At 46.6% G+C, this 24,944-nt stretch overlaps 1 long non-coding RNA gene across 1 annotated transcript; it reads left to right on the top strand.

Moving 5' to 3' along the window:
- Positions 1 to 2,591: 2,591 nt before the first annotated feature.
- LOC129147884 (uncharacterized) lies at positions 2,592 to 24,028 on the top strand. Its single transcript, XR_008555099.1, has 3 exons — positions 2,592 to 2,767; positions 3,442 to 3,507; positions 23,954 to 24,028. It is a non-coding gene; the product is annotated as an uncharacterized LOC129147884 (long non-coding RNA).
- The last annotated feature ends 916 nt before the right edge of the window (positions 24,029 to 24,944 follow it).

The raw sequence follows: 24,944 nt of genomic DNA, 5'->3' as shown, positions 1-24,944 counted from the left end.
TCCTTCCTGCACTTCAACTGACAGCATTCTTGCCTTGATATCCCCCCTTATTTCATACCTCTCTGATCATGCGGTGATGTCATTGTCTTTTTATGGGTCTTTTAAACCTACCTGACTGGGAGCCTCATGTGGGTCTTCTGGATTGCATTTTCCCTTGTGCCTTTTCTTCGGCTGCTTGTCTCCATCACCACCCTGCTAGGTGCCTGGCCAAGCAGGTTGGCTCACTGAATGCTAACTGACTGAGTGAATTGACTTGCATATACCCAGGACATCATGGTTGACCTCTTTGTCCTTTGATTATGTTGTAATGGTCCAGAATTGCTGATTGCGGGTCAGAAGACGAGGATAGTTTATTTCCTAGAACAAAAGTGAGTTTGAAAAATTCTGCCATGTTCTACCAAAGCCAGAGCCATTGAGGATCCCCGGTGAGGACCCACTGAGGATCAAGTGGGATTCTGCTCTGAGGAGATTAAGGCTGGGCAGGTCTTTGTGCGTGTGTGTGCTCTGGGGAAGTGGGGGAGAGGGTGTGTGCATGTAATCTGAACTGCACTTTAACTTTGAGAGATTGCTGACAAAGCACTGGACTGGTGGTTAGACAAACCTGGGGTCAAGCATGTTTGTAGCAATGGGACCTCAGGCAAGAGATTTTACCTCTTTAAGTCTCAATTTCCTTAGGTGTAAACCAGGAACACTAAAACTACCCATCTCACTGGTTGTCATTGGAATTAAAGGCGATGCACATAAGACCGCTGTGGAAATGGTGGAGTTTCCAGAACACTTCCTGACCCCAGGGTCTGGGCAGCTCCTGTGGGAGATGCTTGCTGGGTTCCTTGTTTTGTGGGGTTTCACAGGAGGGATGGCTCCCCAGGGCCTCCTGCTTTACTGTGCTATTTGCCTGGGCAGTTCGGTGCAGTCCTAGGGTGCTAGAATTGGGGGGGTCCTGTGGAGCCCACATAGAAGCTGAAGGGAAGCAGAAACAGGGAGTGCTTGCCACCCCATGGAACCGAATGCCTGCCCTAGAACCAGAGGGCACTTTTTTTTTTTTTTAACTTTTCTAATTGCTTATTTTTGCGGCTCTCAAATGGTTGCCAGCATGGGCTGTGATCAAGGCTTCTGCAGCCCATCAATAAACAGCGAGCTGTGGGAGTGGGTCTTGGCTAGAGACTGGCAGGGCCCTTAATTACAGACTCAAAGGTGGAGGATGGACTTGATGGAGAGTCCCCCAACCCCACCTCCCTTTGACAGTTCCCATCTAAATCTAAAAGCAAAAGCCTTGAGCTAGCCACCTCTCCCCAGTCCAGTTTCCCCGCGGTAACCTGGGGGTGGGGTGGGGCAGAATGTAAATCCCCCTCCCCCACCCCCGGGGTCTCTTCCAAATGGGTGGAGAGAATGGGAGTCAGGTGCTTGCTTTAGAAATTGCGAATGTCTGTATAGGCGCATTCTGTGTGCCTGCCAGGAGTCCCTTTGTTCCTTCCTTCATTTATTCACTCCACTTGTATTAGGCACCTACACACTGCGATTTGAAAAAATACCGTGCAATTGTGTCCAGGCGCCCAAGGGTTAAGCAGGCGGCGCGGCCCCTGGCCCTGCCCGCCCGGCCCGGCCCGCCCCGCGGGAGGGGAGGCGGGAGGGCGGCGCAGCGGGTGCCAAAGTCGGAACCTGCTCCGCGGCAGCGGCTCCCGGCGCGGCGCGGCCTTGACTCGCAGCCAGGCCTGGCGCGGCCGCCGGCTGTGGAATGTGTGAGCGCCATGTGTCACCGCCCCAGACTGTGGGAAAAGGCTGCTCCGCTCACCTCCCAGCAGCTGCCCCGCGCCCGCCCTGGCTGAGCCGGGAAACAGGAGCCGCCCGCCGCCCTGGCCCCAGGGGCACTTCCGAGCGTGCGCCGCACCCACGCGCTCCCAGCCCAGCCCACCCCCGGGAGCCGGGAGGACCTGCCCCTGCAGGGCGCGGCTCAGCTCGGGGCAGGCAGGCAGCTGGCAGGGGCAGCCCAGCAGGGCCCTTTCCTGCCCTTCATATTCCCGTGGAGTGATCTAGTCTCCTTGGGTTAGGTAGGTTAGCCTTGTTAGATGGAGCAGTCTTGTAGGCATGACCTCACTCGGAGAAGGGCCTGGGGAGTGAAGGTCGGGAGGGGCTGTGGTTGGAGAGGCCAGACAGGAGGCCCTTCAACCTGGGGGTGTCTGACATTGGCAGCACCTTCCTGGACCCCTCCAGGCGCCGCCCTGAGGCCGGGCTTAGTGATCCGAGAGCTCTGAGCAGGAGGCCCCACTGTGCCCACTTCCCAGAATCAGAAACAGCATCCTCTGGGCTAGGCAGGTGATCAGCACCTCCCTCTGGGTTCATGCCTCCACCCTCTGGCAGATCCACAACTCCAGCCCGCCCCCCTGCCGTGAGTGGACATCACATGGAGCTCAGGAAACGCCCAGGCCAAGGCCCTTGAAGTCCTGCCCCAAGTCTGCCTTGCTGGGACACACATCCAAGGTCACCGTGCTGGGTGGAGCAGAGCTACTTCTATACTCCAAGTCCTCTCTGCCACACCCTACACTCCCCTTTTAGGAATGGAGCTCCTTCTCAGCAGCCCTGTGCCCCAAGGAGTTCCCTGCCCCAAGAGAAGTCTGGAGTGGGGTACATGGGAATGGCTGGGGTAAACCATGTGTCCTGAGAGCCCAGTAGCTTTGCCAAAAGTCAGCCTCATGCTACCAGAGGTCCAACCCCTGGTACCTCCGCCTGACCTCCCGGGGGTCCAGCACCCTACAAACCTTCGGTTCTGGTGAGTGAACCCTCCACAGTTCACTCTACCAGCACCTTTCCATTTCTGCACCTTGCTCCTGCTTGTCCGTCAATGTCCGGTCTCGGGGTCAGAGTGCAATGGGTCCTGAACACCTGAAACACTTGCTTCCTGTTCCTTCTTGTGGCATTTGTAGTCACCCACAACCCGTGATCTGCATGGCCTCTCCTCTCATCTGCAATTCCATGAGGACAGAGACTATGCTGCTCTCCTTCCTACAAATAATAGTTTGGGGGTTCTGCGTATGGTAGCTGCTCTGTTCATGGGCTGAATGAACTAGCAAACGAATGCTCTCCAAGGGCAATCTATCACTGGCTCTCAGTTTCACTTACCCGGTGTGTGACCTTGGACAAGTTACCTAACCTATTTAAGTTTCACTTTTTCTCAGCTGTAAAATGGAGATAAGTTTAACCGATATTGGGTCTGAAGTGACTTATATAGAGGTTGGTACACAGCAGGTGGTCGGAAATATATATAATTGAAAATATTGAGTATACAACTGCTTTTTAGTGTACACATAAAATGTGCAAATAAGTGACAAATATTTTCAGTGTCTATTTCAATATGGGATGTCTATTTCTCTGTTAGCTAGCCTGGTGGTTTGGGAAACTCCTTGTTACATCCATGTAGATCATCTTGTGTTTGCCCCTTCCCAGCAGCCTGCCTTGGGCCGTGGTGATGGAGCCAAGATTGGACATAGAAAAGCAAATGTCTGGGTCAGGGTAAGTGTGTGACCCTATGGCATCCTCCAGCCACTCTGGAAAGACTCCTTTCCTCTCAGACCACTGTTCCTCCTCCATCACTGAAGGACTTGTAACCAGAGAAGCACATCTTAAGCAGCTGCTGTGTATAATGCTTTGTGCAGGACCCGTGGGTGATACAGACCCTCGTGCTCTTACCTGCAAAAAAAAAAAAAAAAAAGCATTTATCTCCTTATTGGAGGAGCAAAATGGGCACACATAGGGGAAATTACTCAGTTAGTAAGACAGAGTGTCACTGACTTAGTGCTATCATGAGGGACATGCGACAAGTGACATAGGGTTCTGAGGAAGAAGAGAGAAGTGATGGTGGGTGTATTAGTCTGCTTGGGCTGCCATAATAAAATACCAAAGGCTGGGTGACTCATACAACAGAAATTTATTTTCTCTCAGTTCTGGAGTCTGGGAAGCCCAAGATCAAGGTGCTGGCCAATTTGCTTTTTGATGAGAGCTCTTTTCCTGGTTTGCAGATGGTTATCTTCTCACTGTGCCTTCACATGGCAGAGAGAGAGAGAGAGTGTGTGTGTGTGTGTGGGAGAGAGAGAGAGAGAGAGAGAGAGAGAGAGAGAGAGCTCTCAGAGGTCTTTTTCTTATAAGGACACGAATGCTGTTGGATTAGGGCCCTACCCTTATAACCTCATTTAGCTTTAACTACTTCCTTAGAGGCCCTGTCTCCAGATACAGTTCACACTAGGGAAGTTAGTGAATGTACGAATTGGGGGTGGGGTTACACAATTCAGTCCATAGCTGTGGGGAAAGGATGTGACTCAGTCTAGAAAGAGAGACCTCCTTGGGTAGGTGGGCAGAGGGCATGCCTGGTAAAGGGAACAGCTTGGGCAGAAATGCAGAAGCCGGGTAGGTGAGCAGTGAGGAGCATGGCATGCCTGGTACCAAAAGTGTATTCTGGGTGGGACATAAGTTTGAGAAGTTTGGGGTGCAGCCAGGTTATGGAGGGTTCTAAATGCTGGGTGTTTGAAGGGGTTTGAATTCTGAGTTTGTGCTTGATGTGCCTGGAAATAGGAGCTGAAGAAGATTTGGAAGTTGGAGGAGCCAATGCTTGTTAAATACATGGCAACAATAAGGCTGTGAAAATGCTTCTCATGGGCACCAGATATAGGAAACTTAATCCTAGTTTTTAGAGATGGGCACTGAGGCTGAGAAAGATCAAGTGACCCAATTAAGGTCAGCAGCAGGTTAGTTGGGGGCAGGATCAGGTATGGCACTTGGCTGGCTTTGCAGAGGACCCACCTTCCACTGTCCTCATTGGCCTCTGAGTACTAGGTGATGAGAGGTGGCTCAAGGGAGGCCCACGTACGTGCTGGGCTGGGACAAGTGGACTAGAGGGAAGTGAGTGCAGAGGCAAAAGCAGCTGGAACCTACAGCAATGATGTGATGAGCCTCCTGTCTTGGCTGGGGCAGGATCAGCCCATGTGAAACTCCAGGGAGCAATGGAGAGTGGATGTGAATGGAGTCTCCGGTAGAATGAGGAGGATTCGGAATAGATGGGCAGGAATACAGAAGGGCATTTTATATTTTGGGGGATATTTTGGTTGCTATTATCATAGCTGTTTAAGATGGCACTTGGAACCCTACATTTAAGTTAATGCTTTAAATTATAACACACAAGATTTTGACCAAAATCCAAACAATGACAGTACAGACAGAATGGCAGAAACATCTGGAAGATATTAAGTGTCCATGAGCAGTGGTTGTTCTGATAAGCCCAAATCCATGGGTCTAACTTCCAGAGAAACTAACAATTTTCTAGATGAAGAAGCGGAGGCTCAGAAAGAATAAAAGCTGCTTAGAGCCACACAGATAGTAAGTGGCAGAGCTGGTTGACCCAAGATCCATCTGGCTCCAAAATCTGTCCTCTTTCCACCCCCATGACGCTGACTCTGGGTCTGTTTGACGCTTGGATATCGGGTGTCCATGTGGTAACTATGTTTTCCAAACTGCAAATAGGGACACATGATCTGACAAGTGTGAAGGCACTGCTGGGGACAAGAGGCTAGAATGTTTTAAATTAGGACCATCCCAGCAAATCCAGGACATCTGGTAATCATAGCTATCTAGGGGCTGCCCACAACTTGGCACAGGCTGGCTTTGGCCATTTAATACCCTTTCCCAGCCTGAATGTCCAAGGTCTATTTTTCGGTTGGAGCATATGCCACGGGCAAGTGAGAGACATTTAAAAAGATCAAACAGCTGGAGAGAGATGCAACAGGCATTCTTTTCAGGGCATCCTAAGGAGGGGAGAGAGCAGGAGAGGGCAGGGAAGTGGCAGAAGGTCAGAAGAACAGCCCACGGGTTATAAATCTTGGGAGGTGTAAGGCGCTGGGAGCTGAGGGCAGATTAAGGTTGATGGCCTTCGGACTTTTCACCGGTATCAGGAATGTAGCTGTCCCCTTCTTCCATCTCTTGCCCTTGCTCTTGTTTCTTCTTGAACTCCAACTGCTCCCTTCCTGCCTCCCACTCAAGAAGCTCCTGCAGCTGTGCCTGTGGCACCTCAGAGAGGGGCAGGTGGCTTCTGTGGGTGGTAACAACTTACTAGTTTGCTCTGGGACTGCATCAAACTGTTCTGTAAAATGAGCCCAACAGTAGCAGGTTATTGTAGAATGTTGTGGGATTGTATGTGAAAACGTCCTGTAAAGAATTAGATACATAGAGTACTCAGTTTTGTATTTAGTGGAATTTGGGGCTAATGTCATGTTGGATTTATTAGAATAAAATGCCAGTCTTAGGAGCATGCATATTGAGAGGCCTAAGAGCAATAATTTGAGGTCTGTGTGTTTGAGGTTGTGCGTTTGCCTCGTTTAAAGTGGTCAGTTGCCTGCTAACTCACAAATACAGGGAGAAGAAAGGAGAGGTGAAGTGGGAGGTGGTATATATAGGGGTGGGGGAGGGAGGGAGATTTTTTGGCATTTGCTTGAAATCACATAATCATAGAATGTTAGGGACAGGCCTCAGAGAATGTATAACCCATCCTTTTCACTTTATAGATGGCATACTAAAGTCCAGACAGAAAACTTACTTTTCCAAGTTAATAGCTACTCAGTGGTCAACCTGGGCATGGTCTCCAGGTCTTCCAGTCCAAGTCTAAGGCTCTCCCTGACAGGCCATGCTCAGCGCATACCATACACACAGCCCTATTCTAGGAGCAGCGGGGGAGGCAGAAAGGAGAGGAAATGTAATCTCTAATGTCAGGGTCAGAGACTAATTGGGAAGACCACGACCCAGTCAGAGAATAGCTCCAAACTGTACTGGATGGGGTGTGAGATCCAGGGATACGGCCCAGGGAGATGTGAGAATTTTGATACAGTAACAGCCATCCAGGCTGGGATTGTTGGGGAAGACTTGAAGGAATAGCTGAAGGGTTGACATGGACAGTTGGAATGATGTCGCATTTCCTTTTGCTCCAACTCTTGTCTAGAGGATGTTAGTTAGGCTTTAATCAGATCTCTATTTGGAATCAAAATGTACTAGGACTCTGCTTTCCCTGAAAAGCTCCTTAAACTAGAAATTGGTGGTTCCTAAAACTTCTGCATAGCGTTAAATGTCTGTCAGAGACAGAATCTCACCAGTTAATATCTACTTCTTAATTAGCCAATGTGCTAAGGAAAGATCATTCACTAAGTGGTTGGCAAAGCTAATTTGTCATGCCAGTGTTTTAATCTATTGTGCTTTTAAAGCGTTATGCTCCCAAACCATTTCAAAAGTCTCTTTATTTAGTTTCTCTTGGGAGCAACCAATTAGCAAGCAGTCTTTACTTGCAATGACTTGCTCTTAAAGTTACTCATGTAGTTTTCCTTTCCATCTGAAAACTTGATTGGGAACCTTTGGAGATGGGGAACCTGACTTATCCATCCCTACACCCTCCATCACACCTCCCATGAGTTTTTGCCCAGGGTAAGCTCCGAGGCTTGAACAAATGATCAAAGCTGGTGGCATGCCCAAGTTACCCTCAACTATCTTGACTACCAAGCCTCGAGTTGTGAGCAATGAGATTTATCATCAGTGAACCTGGTTGTACTAATAGCTCATATGAATTTCCACTGTAAGCAATGTCACCTGATGTCTTGAGGAAGGGGACTTGTCTTACTCATCTTAGCATCTTTATGCTTAGCCCAGTGCCTGGTATATAGTAAGTGCTCAATAAACGTCTATTGGTTTAGACAGACACAAAACACATTTTCATTAGGCAACTTCTGTTCCAAAACTCAAGCTACATATCATTATAGATAAGCGAGATTTAAAAAATAATAATTTCTTGCTTTGGAAACTGTACTATTAGCTTCTTTTCTTAAGACCAGTCTTTCTGATCTGGTCCCTGTAGTTTATGCAAGAAGTGACAATTTCCCTGTTACTTCAAAGCCCCTTTCTCTTACCTAGACTGATTTTTAAATTTAATTTTAATTTTTAAAAGCACAGACCCATCTTTGATCTATGTCTCTGGGTTGACAAGATGTTTCCCCCAGTTTCCTTATTTAAGCAACCTTTTCATCAGCCTGCTTCTCCCTTATTCTAGTCCTTATTGTTTTGCCCAGAGTTTATCATGGAAATTCACATTAGAGAACATTTCGGCATCTTTCGGTGATTTTCATCTTTAATTACTAGGATAAGCCCCCACTCCAACTCCTAATTCCTTGGATGATATCCTTATTTAAGAACATGATCCTGGGCTGCATATTCATTCATGTGACTAATAACTGATGCAGATGAACTTTACTGGAATATAAATACTGTAGCTAGAAGGCAAGATCAAAACTGTTCCCTGTTCAGAAATCTTAATCTTCCATTGCCCAGGGGAAGCAGCTTAACATGTGAGGCGATGCCACTCGCTTCCCATTAAGTAGAATTTTGTGTCGATTTTGTATGGTTGAGATTGTTTACAAGTAACAGGTAAAGATCAAAAGCCCAGAATTGCCTGATGTTCCTGTTTCCTGTTTGAATGTCAGTCCCACCAAAGATGTTTGGAGAAATCACGGTTCTGACCACAGTATCAACTAATACTACCTACTAGTATTTCATGCACCTGAACTATGTCACCAGAGGTTGGAGGAAAAAACAAACTAGTTTCCATGTGTGTGTGTGTGTGTGTGTGTGTGTGTGTGTGTGTGTGTGATGTGGTGAGTCTTATAGTTTCCCACAAAGGAGAAAGCTTAAGCTTAATGAACAAATTATAACAGATTAACTCTCTAAATGTCTTCTGTATATCAAGAAATCAGTAGATCCTTCCATAAGAAGTAGATCTTTTTTGACGTATGAGAATGTTTGGACTTTCCCTGGGTACTTGTGTCATTGTGTCACATTTAGATGGAGAGCTTTGGAAAGTTTGCCTCCCTGTAACAGATGCCAAATCAAGAGAAATAGCACATGAAATAGCCCAGGGCCTTTGGGGATTCAAATGGCTCCAGGCTGACCTCTTAGCCAGACGCCCAGACTTCTACCACCTCCAGCTCAACCCGGTCTCCCAGGCCAGGTCTACAACAGCCTGTTTCCAAAGAATGGGTATTATTATACTGGGGTTAAATAAATATTTTGTGTGATCTCTTTCACCTGGCCAATCGCTTATTGGATCAGATTGACCTAGAACCTCTGGTTATTGTAACACTCTTCTGTCTCTACCCTGGAAGAAAAAGTCATCTATTGTCTCAGCAATAACAATAACAACAACACACACACACACACACACACACACACACACACACACACACACACACTTAGAGCATTTTGAAGCTATGATGAGACATCTTAACTTATTTAAGCAAGTTACACAAGAGTTCACATCTGTTTTGAGATGGACTCTGGTAGCACTAATGTTATTGCATTTTATAAAAAGGGATTCCAGTTACACTAGCTACATGTATACTAGTAAAAGTACCACTGGGGTGGATGAAATTGGAGTAGTTCACTAGGTTAGATCAATATTCAATCCTGGCTCCACATTCACCTGGGGAGCTTTTGAAAAATACCCATACCTGGGCCACACATCAGAACAATTCAATTAGAATCTCTGCGGGTGTGGCCTGAGCATCTGCATTTTTAAAAGCTCTTGCAGCAGATTCTACTGTGCAGCCAGTGTTGAGAGCCCCAGAGTTAGATTAACGGAGCCAGGGAATCAGAAGAGTAGTGATGAATATTATGTCATGTCCAATACCAGGTTGATGAATCTGTACCTTTAATTTAGGACAAATCTTCAGATGACAGAGCTAGATAGGACTTTAGAGATCATGTGTTATTTTAGAGAGGGGAAACTGAGGCTCAGAGCCTTGTTAGGTAGTTGAGTGCCAAGACAATACAGGCAGCACTAGCTCTAGAAACCAGGGCCTTTCCCTGTATGCCTCTTTCCCTAAAAGTTATGTTGAAAATTGAGATAAGAGATCAGCTACACTTGTATGTTTCTAGCCATCCATTTACTTAGAAATGCTTAGACACTGGGAATGGTTTATGGTAGTGAAAAGAGCACGGCTTTGCAGCTCTCACACGGAGTGGCGTGAGCATCAAGCCTGCATCATTTATTAGCTATCGCTTATTCTCCCTGAGCCTGTCTTCGCATCTCTAAAATAGGAATTAAAAGCAACTATTCATACCTGGCCTGGCATGGCTCAGTGGTTGAGCATCGACCTATGAACCAGAAGGTCACGGTTCGATTCCCCGTCTGGGCACATGCCTGGGTTGTGGGCTCAATCCCCAGTGTGGGGTGTGCAGGAGGCAGCCAATCAATGATTCTCTCTCATCATTGATGTTTTTTATCTCTTTCTCCCTCTCCCTTCCTTTCTGAAATCAATAAAAATATATATATATTTAAAAAAAGAATACACTATTATCACAAATGAGAGTACAAGTCACACATGTAGAATGTGCTTGCTAAATTAAATGGTAATTATAACTATTAGCAGCATTTAAAAACTCTTGGGCTTAATGTTAAAATAGCTGCAGAGGGCATAAAATGATGGCGTGGTGTTTCTTTGCACAAAATCCCTAAATCTTGCAAAGGTTGTTTTTGATTTCCACTGGTTGAAAACACAAATAAACCCCAACTAAAGCACTTAGGAAGGAATGAATGGATTTCCAATCTGTGTTTTCTTGTTTACAGTGGAAAATATGCAATCCAAGGAAAACACAGGTGGCTAAACTGTTCAGTGCCCCTATTTTTATCAGATGTAGAAGGCTCTCAGGATGCAAAGGTTTTCAGTAATGAAAAATGAAGACTAACTTTCAAGGTTAAATGGCTTTGTGTTTCCTATGGCTAATGTAGGGTTTTCTCTGTATGCCATTTATTGGGGAAAAAAACCTCTGTATCCAACACAAATTCCAAAATAATTTTTTTAAAATGCCCACAATTAGCATTTGTAAAGAAACCTTTCTTTTCCCTTAGAGTTTGTTGCTTTGTTTTGTTTTGCAAAAATAATATCAATAATATCATAGGAAGAGGAAAGCCACCTTGGGGGGGGGGGGGAGGTGGGCGGTGAGGGAAGGGAGAGGGGGCAGGGCGGTGAGGAAGTGTTGCATGATTGTGGAATGAAGATGGGAACCGAGACGAGGCCTAACCCCCAGCCCTCATGCCCCCCAGGCCGGGCTTGTGCGGACGTGTCTCGGGCGTGACCTCCCAGCAGCTGCGCCACCGCCACCGGCTCAGCCCCGCGGCGGGAGAAACCCGAGCTCCCCACAAACAGTCCGTCTTTGGCAGGTCCTCTGGTATTTGAGGCGCTGCCGGTGGGGAGAGCTGCCGCGTGCCTGAGAGGCCCTGGGAACTCGCAAGCCTGGGCTTCCCTGGTTTAAATTTCTGAAGGGTCTGAACATCTGCAGGGGAACCTCCAGTCCGGGGCAGGGGTGGGGGTGGGGCCCAAACAGCAAACGGAGGATCTTCAGGGAGGCTCCAGGGTGAGCCTTGTTCACCCTCCTCCCTGGCATGGGTCTGGGTCTTGATTTGATTTTTCTTCTTTATTTCATCTTTATTTTAAAAATATTTTTATTGATTTCAGAGGAAGGGAGAGGAGAGAGAAACATCAATGATGAGAGAGAAGCATTGATCGGCTGCCTCCTGAACACCCCCACTGAGGATCAAGGCCGAAACCTGGGCATGTGCCCTGACTGGGAATTGAACTGTGACCTTCTGGATCACAGGTCGAGGGTTCAACCACTGAGCAACACCGGCTGGACTTCTTTATTTTATTTTTATTTTTTTCCTGCAAATATCATGTGGTCAGCAGGGGCTATGAATAAACCCTTAGAAGACTAGATCTCCTGATACAGGTTTTCACAGTGCCTCTACCTCCCTCAAGTCCTGGCGGTGCAAAGGTGAGGTTGACGGAAAATAATGGATTCTTTCTGGAGAAGATGTTTCCAGGCCTCTTGATAGTAGTTAACATTTCCTGGGTGCTTACTTGGTGCTAAGCACTTTAATGCAACGACTCATTTAATTCTCACCACAATCCTATGAATCCTATGAAATAGGAATTCTTATTACCCATGGTTTACAGGCAACAAAACAGGCACAGAGAGGTTCAACAATTTGCTCAAGGTCACACAGCGAGTAAATGGTAGGGCTGGAGCTTCAGTTTAGGCAGTCTTGCTCCAGACCTCATGTTTGCAGCCACTTGATGAAAGATGCTGTCTTCTAGAATTCCTCTTCTAGCACACCAGCTCTCCACAAAGGTAAAGTTCTGGAAAGTTTGGCTGTCAGACACAGCAAGCCAGGAATTTCCTGAATGTTCTGAGATTAACAGAAAGAGCTGGGTACGTGGGGGGATGGAGGGAGCTTGTAGTCCACATCCACTGGGAATTATGTGCATGCTGTTTGGGACATGCTGGTAGATGGTTGCCACTCATGCTGTCCATCTCAGGAAGGGCTTCCTGGCAATTTGGCCAATCGGAAAGGGACGGGATACACAGTGGCAGGGGGTGAGCATTGTGGTCAGTCTGCTACAAGTGTTGGTCTGGAAAGAAAAGACAGAGGTTTGAATGCAACATGCCACCTGGCAGCCCAGCGAGCCTTGCCTGAGAGTCGGGGGAGGGTCCCGGCCTCACCTTCATTGCCCTAGGAAGTATGCTGGCATTTGGAAGCCCTACTGTGAAGCCTGAGTCTGGCAGGCAAGTTTATTGATGGGCAGTGTTAGCTGGACTGTCCCATCCAGGGCACCCCCCTCCTGCTATGGCGGTATGAGGAGTGGGATGCGTCACTAGAGGATGCGTTAGGGGAGAGGGCAACGAAAAAGCCCAGGTTTGAGGATGGTTTGGGGGCTCATTTCTTTGGAGTGTGGAAGGGCTAAGTGCACCGCCTCCTACGTACACACACCACAGCAAGTTCGCTTCCCACTGCTCTGAACGTCTCTCCAGGTCAGCAATTTTCAACTGGTGTGCTGAAAGAACCTTGAGAACATGCAATACCTGACTATTTAGTCAGGGGCACTGACCCCTCTTCCCTTAGATTGCCAAATAAAAAAGAATGACAACTGCCAACATAGCAATAGCTATCTGGTATGACTGAATCAAAATTATACCCCTTTTTTGTGTCAGATTGGCAAAAAATGTAATTTTTGTAATTAGTTTATGTGTGCCATGAAATGAAAGGTTGAAAGTCACTGCTCTAGGTTAATCCTTACTCTCTGATTCCACTACATTTGTGCTAACAGCCCCTATGGTACCATCTTATTTTATATTTTTAAAATATAGTTATATTGATTTCAGAGAGGATGGGAGAGGGAGAGAGAAACATCAGTAACAAGAGAGAATCATTAATCAGCTGCCTCCTGCATGCCCCACACTGGGGACTGAGCCCACAACCTGGGCATGTGCCCTGACCAGGAATTGAACCGTGACCTTCTGGTTCACAGGTTGGCACCCAACCCGTGAGCCACACCAGCTAGGGTGGTGCCATTTTATACCAGTGAAAGTAGTCATCACATTTGCCGTCAGACCAGCAGGAAGAGCTTTTCTCTCATGATCCCCTCTCCTGGTACCCGCCTTTAAAGTGAGGGGCCTGGCAGAGCAGAAGTACAGAAAATGCACCTCCACCCACCATCAAAGGACAGTGATTAGGACACAGAGCAGTCCTGGGACTATATCTGAGGCACCTGGACTGTACTTGGTGTTCCCAGGCCAATGCTCAGAATACAGTATTCCTTCAGATGGGGAAACTGCTGTGGTGGGGACATGCATAGCTTTTTTTGGTTCCTACATGGCTCTACCACTGACTTGCTGTGTGACCTTGGGCAAGTTGCTTAACTTTTCTGCACTCCGGTTTTGTCATCCACAAAATGATCATAATACTAATAACCGCTTCAGAGAATTATAAGAATGAAAATGAGTTCATAAATGTAAAATACCTGGCACATGGTAAGTGCTTAATAAATATTGGCATCTGCTTTTACTATTACTATAAATATTATCATCATACAACTCTAGGCAGTTTACTGTACCTCTCTGAATCTCATTCTCCCCCTATGTACGATTGGTATAATACTAGGTACTTTATGGGATGTTGTGAGAGCTAAATAGTGTTAATTACTATTGTAAAGTTTGCAGTAGATGACTATTCTTTATGCATTGTTTTAGCCTAGTTTACTTCCAAGGGGACAATTTTATTTTCAAATATGAGGAGGTTTCTTAGAAGAGCTCCAAAATACTGACCATAGCCAGTGAGGGCGCTTGGACACGTTGCTTAACCTCAGCCACATCCCTTTTCCCAGCTGTAAAATTGTATGATGATAACCGTCCCCAGGAATCTCCAGGATAATACCAGGGGAAAACATACAATAATACACAAAGCAATTTGAGCTCCTCTGAAGAGAGACGCACATAAATGGAAGGTGGTATTACAAGGAGGGGTAATCACTGGGTTCTCTCCCCCCCTCCTCTTTATTTAATTAGGAGAAAACTAGTCATTAGAAAGCATGGTCTTGTTACAACAGTGCCCTGAGAAATCCTTCCCTTGGCACCTAACCAGGACTGTGACTTGGCAAGTTTCTGTCAAATGTGGGCAGCAGGGGACCTTCCCCTGGGCTCAGGGACAGGCCTGCAGATCGGGAGGCTTGGCTGTCTGAGGGCCATGGCCCAAGGTGGCTGACGCAGAGGTGGCTGGGGAGCAGCCCTGGTCCGCTCCTGAGGAGGTTTCCCTCCAAGTCAGCAAGGTGACTCCGCCCAGCTCAGTAGCCTTACTTCCCCCAGGGGCCTGAAGTCACCCTGGTCTGCAGGTGTCAGCTGGCTGCACACCTGGATCCAAGCTTTTCTACCACTGGGCTCTCTTGGTCCCACTGGGGTGACTGCAGGGCTCTGGAACTCCATCCCATCCGGCCTTTCTCTCCAATTCAGTGCAGGGAGGGAAGTCTGCCTGCTCTTCTTAAAATGGGCCATGGCGGAGTAGGGGCATGGGTGCACCCAGTGCTGCCTGTGTCCCTGCAGCAGCCCCCAGCTGGACAGACTTGCCCTCCTCTCTGCGAGGCCCATGCTGCCCATCTGGATCTTGCTAAAGGGCTGCCTCTGCTGGGTGCCTTCCCCAGTCTCCCCAGTTCCCATTACTCTCTTCGTCTTCTAGTCTCTGTTGCTATAGTGAGATTTTTGTGTTAGTCCTTGTCTTATTTCACCTTTGACTCTGGGCCACCGGAAAGAGGGGAAGGAAAATCTGTTAGAGACATGAAGTACACCAGCCGGAATCACAGCCAGAATTACTAGCAGACTTGATTGTGCTGATTTCTTCTAATGCATTGATGAGCAAGTGAGACTCTGATAAACCTTGAGATGAGCAGTCATTTGTAAAATAAGAATTGTTTTAAACTAGAGGCCTGGTGCATGAAAATTCATGCACTGAAGCGGGTGGGGGGGGTTCCCTCAGCCCAGCCTGTCCCCTCTCACAGTCTAGGAGCCCTCAGGGGTGGGAGGCGACCTGGTGATCAGGGAAAGGCAACGCCCCATCATAATTCTGCTGCTGCCACCTTGGGCAGCCCTGGGTGGCTGGGCAGCCAGCATCCGGGGATTGCCTGTGCCTCAGGCCGGCCCTGGGTGGCTGGGGGGCTGAGGGAACTGGGGGACTCCGGAGGCAGGCGTGTGGAGTGGCCAGACGCGCCTGGGGGCAAGCCCTGCCTTGCTGCATGCCTGCCACCCTGGTGGGGCTGAGGGGACTGGGTGCTGCCATCTTGTGGTTGTGGGCGCCACCATCTTTGAGGGCACGACAGTCAATTAGCATATTCCCTCCTTATTGGCTGCGAGTGCCATCATCTTTGTGACAGCGTGAGGGTCAATTAGCATATTCCCTCTTTATTAGATAGGATATATTGAAAAAAATAATAGACACCTATGTATCCACCACTCAGATTGCCAGATGCTACTCTATACTAATAAAAGGGTAATATCTAATAGGACTAGGTCAACCGGCCATCTTCCGGACTTCCGACTTCCTTCTGGACAAAGCTATGCTGGTAGGGGCTGAGGCAGAGGCATCAGGCTGGCAGGAGAGAGCAGTTAGGGGCGAGATCAGGCTGGCAGGGGGTTAGGGGTGATCAGGCCGACAGGGGAGGGCAGTTGGGGGTGACCAGGCCTGCAGGGGAGGGTTGTTGGGGGCAACCAGGTTGGCAGGGGAGGGCAGTTGGAGGATACCTGGCTTGCAGGGGAGGACAGTTGGGGCGACCAGGCTGGCAGGGGAGGGCAGTTGGGGCTGACCAGGCCAGCAGCGGAGGGCTGTTGGGGGTGACCAGGCCTGCAGGGGAGGGGAGTTGGGGGTGACCAGGCCTGCAGGGGAGGGCAGTTGGGGGCATTAGGCAGGCAGGCAGGTGAGTGGTTAGGAGCCAGTGGTCCTGGATTGTGAGAGGGATGTCCCAGATTGGAGAGGGTGCAGGCCGGGCTGAGGGACACCCACCCCCTCCCCCGTGCACAAATTTCGTGCACTGGGCCTTTAGTATTTTACCATATTTTCCTGAAACATCTTCTTATGTGTTTTTAAAAAGAAGCACACCTTTTAGATACAGCTAAGGCATTCACTCTCCTTGGAGTTACCACTTTCCCCTCCCTCCTTGGGGTCACCACTTCTCTTTATCACCTGAATCCGTGGAGATGGGTGTTTAGGAGATTGGTAACTGTTGCATTGTGTGTGTGAAATTATAGGTGCATGTCTTTCTTGCACACACCACAGCTATTCAGGAAATCCTCTGACTCAACCTTCTCAAGGTCTTCACTGCTACCACCGAGATCATGTTACCCCTTTGCTCAAATCTCACTAATAGCTCGTGATGTAACGCAGAGTAAAAGTCAAAGTCCTTGTGACCTACAAGGACCTGTGTGATATCCGTCCCTCCACCCCCTTGCCTCCCTGACCCACTGCGACTGCCTCCTCCCTCTCTCCAGTCTAGCCACACTGTTCTCACTTTTCCTCAGACAAAGGGCAAGCCCTGGCCCTCCGGCTGTTCCCTCTGGCTGTGACACTCTTTCCCCAAATACCCAGATGGTGAAACCTCTTACATTCTCCAGTTCTTTGCTCACATTTCACTTTTTAATGAGGACAACCTGGCACACTTTATTAAAAATACAGCCTTCGTCTCCACTATCCTCTCTTACCCTGCTCAAATTTTTTTCTTTTTCCATAGCACTTATTTTCTATTGACTGTATGCTTTACTTATTTATCACATTTGTTATTTAATGCCTCTTTCTTCCTGCTAGAATGTAAACCCCATGAAAGTAGGAATTTTTGTCTATTTTGTCCATTGATCTTTGCTTAGTGCCAAGTAGTGCTTGGCACAGAGGTGCTCCATAAATATTTGTTGAATGATTACATAATTAAATGGAAAAAAAATTATGAGTTGTTTCTTGCTGGAGAGGGTCCAGAACTTTCATCAGCTTTTCAAAGGTGTCTGTGACACTAAAAAGGGTAGGAACCATTGACATAGTAAATCATCAAAAAGTTTGCTGGAAATTTTTTGCTTGCCAGGTGGCTTTCCGAACGAAGTAGAAAATCATGAAGGGTTTTCTCTTTTTCTAACCTGTGTCTCCCTGGAGAACTGCTGCTGGCAGCGACGGGACCTCCTTCCCCAGGACTGGCAGAGGGTCCTCCCGGATGCAGCCCTGGCCTGACTGAGGTCCAGAGCAGGAGGTATTGGTGGAGAGTGTGGGCAGAAGCTCTGGCTGGGAGCCGGCTCCAGAGAAGCTGTAATTTTCCTCACTCCTGTGTCTGGGGCAGAGGCTGAACTGAACGAGACCACAGCCTCTGAGCCCTCTTGGGGGAGCCAGGCAAGATGCCCAGACCAAGAGGAACTGCTTCCTGCCTTACAGGCTCCAAGCCTAGGCAAGGAGCAAGTGCAGGGAATCTCAGAGGAGCCCCGTTGGGGAAACTAGACATTGCCCTGTGATGCACAGAGAGATACTAGGTGAGTGGGGGGAACCTGAAAAGCAGAAAGATACCAAAGGCTATCTGGAGGTGATAGTGGGAGTGAATTGGAGGTGAGTCAGCCTGCTCTCAGGGCAGTTAAAAGGCAAGTGGCTAATTGTGGGTGCAGTCCGCCGGGTCACACAGAAAATGAGGAACAAGTGCCTAATTGGGCCCACAAGCCCAGGATCCTGCCTGTAATTAGCAAATTGCAGGGCTTTGATATTTGCTTTGGTAACAACTTGTGGAGTAAATGGCAGGGAGGAAAAATGCACCCCAGCCTGGAAGGTGACTCAGTGTCTGCTCCTTGAACGACTTTCTCACGAACACCTATAGGCAGTGCACACGTGAATATACTCTCAACGTTGCCAGCGGCCTGTGACACTTTCTTTGTTTCCCTTTACCTCTTTAAGAACTTGCTTAAGTTCTTGCCAGCTCAGGGCAGAAGCTGAGGCCTGATTTCCTGGCACGTGCTTCCACTGTTCACACTGATTCCTATGTTCCCGCAAGGCTCTTTGGCCTCTTGCATGTGGCTCTTCCACAAAATACCACGGCCTGGGCCAGTCTATTTTGAAGAAGTGGCATTAGAAGAAGTTTAAGTTTAAAAAATTTGGCTCTCAAAAGAAATTTCAATCGTCATACTGTTGATATTTGGCTCTGTTGACTAATGAGTTTGCCGACCACTGCCTTAAGCCACAACCCCTGAGGCAGAGCTCCTCCTGCCAGATATATGACTTAGGGGTGGCCATGGGGAATTCCCATGCAAGTGCCCCAGCAGGGTAGAGGGAGAGACTAAGGAGTTCTGTTGCAGTATTGATGAAATTTTGTCCATGAGGATTGCCTGTGCTAGTTCCTGATCAGAGACTGGCCGTCACAGGTTTCAGATCTGTTGTCTGTCTCTGCAAACTTCTGAGAGGTGCTAACCAGAAGGATAGAATAATTGCATTGGGATTGTCATGATAAAATCTTATAAATTGCCCCAGATGCAGAGACTGGTGAGCACAGGCAATGGAAAGAGCTCTATAAGAAAGGGTCAGGAGATCTGGGTTTGAATTTGGACTCTCTGATGACTCATTGTTGAGTCTTGTCCAGTTACTTAAATACTGTACATCATCTCTGTCATATATTGACCTGTTTTTATTGCCTGCTTTTTCTCTTGGTTCTAAGTGACCATTTTCCTGCTGCTTTAAAGTCTAGTAATTTTTTATTAGATGGTAGACATTGTGAAGCTATATCATTAAGAATTTGCACTTCGTTATCTTCTTTTAAAGAGTGTTAGATTTTGTTTGGGCAGGCAGTTAATTTACTCATGAAGTAGTCTGATCCCTTTGAGTCTTATCTTTCTGCTTTGCTTGGCCGGTTGAGGTAACCTTCACTCCAGGAAGAGTTTAGTCACTTTACTCAAGTGTGACTCTGGGCTCTTCCTTGAATGCCCCAGGGGGTCACCAAGGACTCTTCACTTTGGTTGGTTGGTGCACAACCATTTTTTCACCTTCTGAGAGCTCTGGGTTGTTCAACTTACTACTCTCTGGTCATATCTTTTGTGGAGTTTCACTTTATACACACAGAGCCAAGTACTCAGTAGACTCAAGAGGATATCTCAACAGACTTTCGGTGCTCTTTTACTGTGTATTTCCCTCCTTTCTGGAATGGTGATCCTCAACTCCAAGCCTCCTCAGCTCCCCTAATCTCTGGTCTCTGTTTCCTCTACTTGGCAAAGCTGACAGACTGTGCTTGTGATTTCCAGATGGACACTGCCTCCAAGCATAAATCTAAGGTTATTTTAAGGCTCACCTCATTGACTCTTTCTCCCAGGGATCACAGTTTTGCACTGCCTATTTCCCAGTGTCTTAAAGCAATTGTAATTCTATCAAGACTAGCAATTGATGTCTTCACAAGCTAATAAAACTTCAGTTTTCCCAAGTGTAAAAACAGTTCATAATATTTTCCTTAAAAGTTACTTATGGTAACTAAAATACGCAATAGATCTGAAAGCATATACAATGATGCATAAAATAAGCAATGAGGCATACAATAAGAGCTGCTAATAAATGCCAAGTCTATCTTTCATTTCCTTGGACACCAACAGTATAAATGAATTTGGCATTTTCATGAAATTATAGAATTTTAGAGCTGCGAGGGATTGACCTCAGAGACGATGGGTTGGTTAGTTCAAATGCCACATTTTACAGAAGCACAGGCTGAGGTTAATGAGAGGAAGTGATTTTCCCAAGACCTCATGGCCAGTTAGTAGAAGAATGAGACTATTACTCAGGGGTCCTGGCTTCTAGCCTATGGGGCATCCATTTATTCAGCTCACATTTATTGAATATTTACTAAGTTCAGAGAACTGAACTAACTGCTCTAGTGCCTCTATATAATGTCCTGGTTTGTAGAAATGTTTAAAAATTGATTTTGGAACATTATAGTAGGTTCAGTAAATCAGCATATAATTTTGGGCTTCTCAGGAGTGGGTGGATCTGACTGACATTAATTGGAGCAGCCTACATTGTACCATGCAAAGATGCAAAATGCTTCCAGCATTCTGCTCCCATGGGATGTTCCATTATAGTGCTTCAGACATATGAACATGTCAGGTAATTACTGTGGTTTTATGGCTCTGTCAGTCAAGGTTATAGGGAAACTAAGATTTCACTCTGCTTGCAGCCATTCCAGGGACTCACTGCAAAAATGGATGATAAAACTTAAAGGAAAGTGCCCTGCTGATGTGGCTCAGTTGGTTGAGCGTCATACTGTGCACTGAAGGGCCACCAGTTCAGTTCCCGGTCAGGGCACCTGCCTGGGTTGTGGGTTCGATCTCCAGTTTGGTTACGTACAGAAGACAACTGATTGATGTTTCTCTTTCACATCGACGTGTCTTGGGAGACACAGGCTTTGGTGACAGTGCCCCATGGAGCCTGTCTTTAGCTGCAGATCTTTGATGGGACAAGCAACACTGGCCACTATTTCTCTGGCTCCTGATTTCTGCCTGACTTGCACATTGCTCAAACCAGCCAAACCTTTCTACACTGGCCTTTTCCCTTTTTCTCAGTTCTAAGGGACCAGCATCCTGGAGTAGGTGAAACCCTTCACTCAGCTCTTTAGTAATGATTGATGCTGAGCATACGGTTATCTGTCAGCCAAGGAAAGCTGGAAGCAGGGAGCACTGTTAGGAGAGCAGGATTTCAGCCATGCCAGTTTCCTCCTTCCCCAGTTTCCTCTCCGCCCATGCCCTAAGTCACAAATGCTTTGTCCTGGCAAAGCAGATGCAGCTAGAGTCTCCTTCAAAGAACGCCTACAGGCTCTGACTTCCCTCCTTTGCTTTTAACTTAAATGGGATGCTGTACTTTTATAAATCCTGTCATTGAGGGGTTGGGTCTAAGTCCCTTCTCCTTGAATCTAGATGTGCTTATGACTGCTTTGACAAAAGTTTGGCAGAAGTGACCCTATGTGATTCCAAAGCCAGGTCATAAAAAATCAGGTTACTTCTACTTGGTTCACTGGAAACTTTGTTCTCTGATCAACAGTCCCCACTGAGCCTAGTCTTCTAGCCATGTCCATCCATGAACCTGAGATGTGAATGAAGCCATCTTAGACCCTTCAGAACAGCCCATCTACCAGCTGAATACCTCCAAGTCAATGTCATTCATGGCACGTGGAACAGAATTGCTAAGCCAAGCTCGGCCTCAATTCCCAACCCACACAAATCAGGAGATATAATAAAATGGTTGTTGAATCCACTAAATTTGGGGATGGTTGGTATGCAGCAACAGGTAACTAGAACACTAGACATAAATAGAGAAAATTTTTGCTGTCGGGTTTTGATAAATTTAGGTTGATTTCATGTGATTGACCCTATCCATCTGCTCCTGACCATGATAATTCATTTTGCTTAAAACTTGGATCCAGTTACCTCTTGACTGAGACAAAATTTGACCTGGGTTCATGGACAGCTCCTTGAACCACAGCAAGGCTCTCAAGCTTCCCAACTCATTTGGTTGTCAGTAAACTTGCACACGTAACCACACACACCACTTATTCCAACACAATGGCTTCCTGCTACCTTAATCCAAATGATTTGCAAAAAAAAAAAAGTCATGAAATGGAAGTGTAACTTCGAAAGCCCTTTTCTATGCATCTGGATAAACAATGTAGAGACAACATTTTCTCAGCATCTCCACAGACAGAAAGGGTATGGTCCAACTTCTTGGCTTACACCTACCTTCACATGTGGAGTCTAGGATTGCCATATGGGGGCTTTTCTCCCCTGTAACCATCATTTCTGTCCTTACTTCACACAGAGAGCTGGGACTGAGACATTTTTAAATGAATTGGAAGTCAACGAGACCAAGTCATCAGCCTATTTTTCAGTCTTGATTTGGGGAAAGTTCCCAGTTTACTGAGTAGGGTGAGTGTAGGAATAGGGGTGGTTTGAATCTCCAAGATCAAGTGATTTCTCTCAGCATGCTAACAGGGCAAATGTGGCCTTGGAGTCAGAAGATGTTGGTTCAGACCTGAGTGCTACCACATGCTTCTTATGTGATCTTAGTTATTTAATCTCTTTTAGTCTTAGTTTTCTCACTAGTCAGAAGCATACAGTTTTAACCAATTTCACAGGAAATATTATGCTGCCTTAATTTGGGTTTGGCCAGAAGCATACCCTTAGACAAGGATTTGAGTGCAAATGGTCTAACTGGGAAGGGGAGGGAGCACAGGTAAAGGCATGGAAAGTGATATAGGGAAAGGAAGGCAACCAGGAAAGGGTTTGTGGTCAAACCAGTGACCACTGTGGGCAACTGCAGCTTAATTGCAACAGAGACACGCTAGGAAAGTTGTAAGACATATGCCTCAAAATTGATCCTCCCTAAGCGGGGAGGGAGCTGGGGTTGTGTACCAACTCCTCTCAGTCCTTGGATGCCGGCTGCTCCCTCAGGCTCAGATACGCAGATGCTAGTAGTGGGAAGTTTTCTGGGTCACCCTGAAAGGCTGAGGTTGAGGGTCCGATAGCCTTTGTTAGAGAGCATTGACCAAGATACAAGCAGAAGGCTGGGATATAGCAGGCACCCAACCAAGGCCCGCTCATTTCTCTTCTTACATCTCTTGATTGCCTCAACCCACAGTGACCTCTGCCTTTTATTGTCCTTATTGAATAACCAGGTCATTTGGCACTTGATATACATGGTTGTATCTACTGATAGCTTGTCCCCCGGATAAATAGTAAATGCATCGAGTCAGCTCCTCCTATTTTTATGCATTGCTGCTTTTCCCACAGTACCCAGCTCAGCAAGAAATATATGGTAGATGCTCAGTAGTAAATACTAAGACAACGTGTGCCAAACAACCTTGGTTTATAATAAGAAGGGGTTTGCACAGGTCGGGTGGGGTGACATATGTAAAAGTGAGTTGACGTATCTAAAATATCGTACTAATGTGAGAGGCAATTAATTACCCAGTTTATTGTTCCTCTTTTATTTATATTCCTGAGGTTAAAGATAGCAATAATTCTTGGAGGCTACAATGACTCTCAAAGTGAGGCAGAAAGAAAAATATATTTGGGGAAAACAGTTTCCCAGTCTCCCTTTTATTTTCTCCAATTATTGGGAAACAGACAAATCCCTTGTTACCCTCTGCTTGGTTTGCATGTATTTCATATTTAGACATTGACATTGGCCATGCAGTGTATAGGCTATGGGAGTAATGAGTAATTTGCTGCACCCTCTAATAATTTACATGTATTAATTCTCATCATGACTCTCTGAAGGAAATTCTGTTTTTTCCATTTTACAGATGAGGTAATTAGGTACAACCTGCACAAGGTCACACAGTGGTTAAATGGCAGGGCCAGGATTTAACTCGGTTGTCTGCTCCTGTGGCCATAATAATGAATGCACATAACTGTATTCTAAATGAACCGTAGAGCAGCATAGTGTTTGTGTCCTGAATCATTTTTTCCCTCCAGCACCAGTATTCAGTGAAGTAAATTCTTATATGTGGTCATTTGGAAATTGGTACTGATGAGTCTAATATTATTGCTTTCTGTATCCTTTCTCCAGTATTGCTAATATGTCCATTGTGATCAGAAGTTCACCAAAGTGCTTCGCTGGATGGAGATTGGTTTCCCAGTGTCATATTTGCTCTGAAGAGTCTGATTCTTGGAGAGCAGAGGCTGCAGGTGAGTGAGTCAGAGCCTTAATGGGGAATCAGGAGGCATGGGTTCCTGTGCAGCTGGAGACTCGCTGAGGGGATGAGGTGACGAACTGTCACAGTTTGCTCAGGACTGAGAGGTTTCCTGGGAAGCAGAACTTCTCATGTTAAAAATGGGTTTTCCTGGGAAAATTGAGATGAATGGTCACCCTAACTCATATACTGAAGTATTAAATAAGGATGCTGTTTTCATGCTTGTGTTTTTAAATCCTCACCAGAGGATGTTTTTCCATTGATTTCTTAGAGAGAGGGAAAGACAGAGAGAAACATTGATGTGAGAGAAACACATCGATTGGTTGCCTCCTGACTAGGTCCTGGGCCGGGGAGGAGCCTGCAACCGAGGTATGTGCCCTTGACCGGAATTGAACCTGGGACCCTTCAGTCTGCAGGCTGATGTTCTATCCACTAAGCCAAACTGGCTAGGGCAAGAATGCTTTTTTTCTTTTCTTTTCTTTTTTAACCAGAAAACAGAAGGAAGAGCTCTATAGATTTTTAAATGACAAATGGACATGGATGTGTTCCTGTAGAGATTACCTCTCGGTTATGAGAAGAAAGCTATTGGATGTATTTCAAAAGTCTCAAGTTTCTGTGACTTAGGAAAGCTGCATTGGAAGGAAATTTAAGCCAGAAGACCCAGAGTCCCATTTATGAACTTCATACTGTGTGACTTAGAAGAAAATTATTCTAACTTCTCAGAGTCTCAGTTTGCTCAGCTGAGAAAAGGGAAGATAGCCCATCTGGTCTTACTCATAGGGGCTGTGCCTGTGGAATTAGAAAGTTTACTCCTTTGTAGCCGCTCACCACATTCCTATAGAATGACTAAGAGCTGCAGTGAACAAT

The sequence above is a fragment of the Eptesicus fuscus genome, chromosome 3 (genome assembly GCF_027574615.1).
Source record: "Eptesicus fuscus isolate TK198812 chromosome 3, DD_ASM_mEF_20220401, whole genome shotgun sequence".
Taxonomy (NCBI): Eukaryota; Metazoa; Chordata; class Mammalia; order Chiroptera; family Vespertilionidae; genus Eptesicus; species Eptesicus fuscus.
This window is presented reverse-complemented; position numbering and strand designations above follow the sequence as displayed.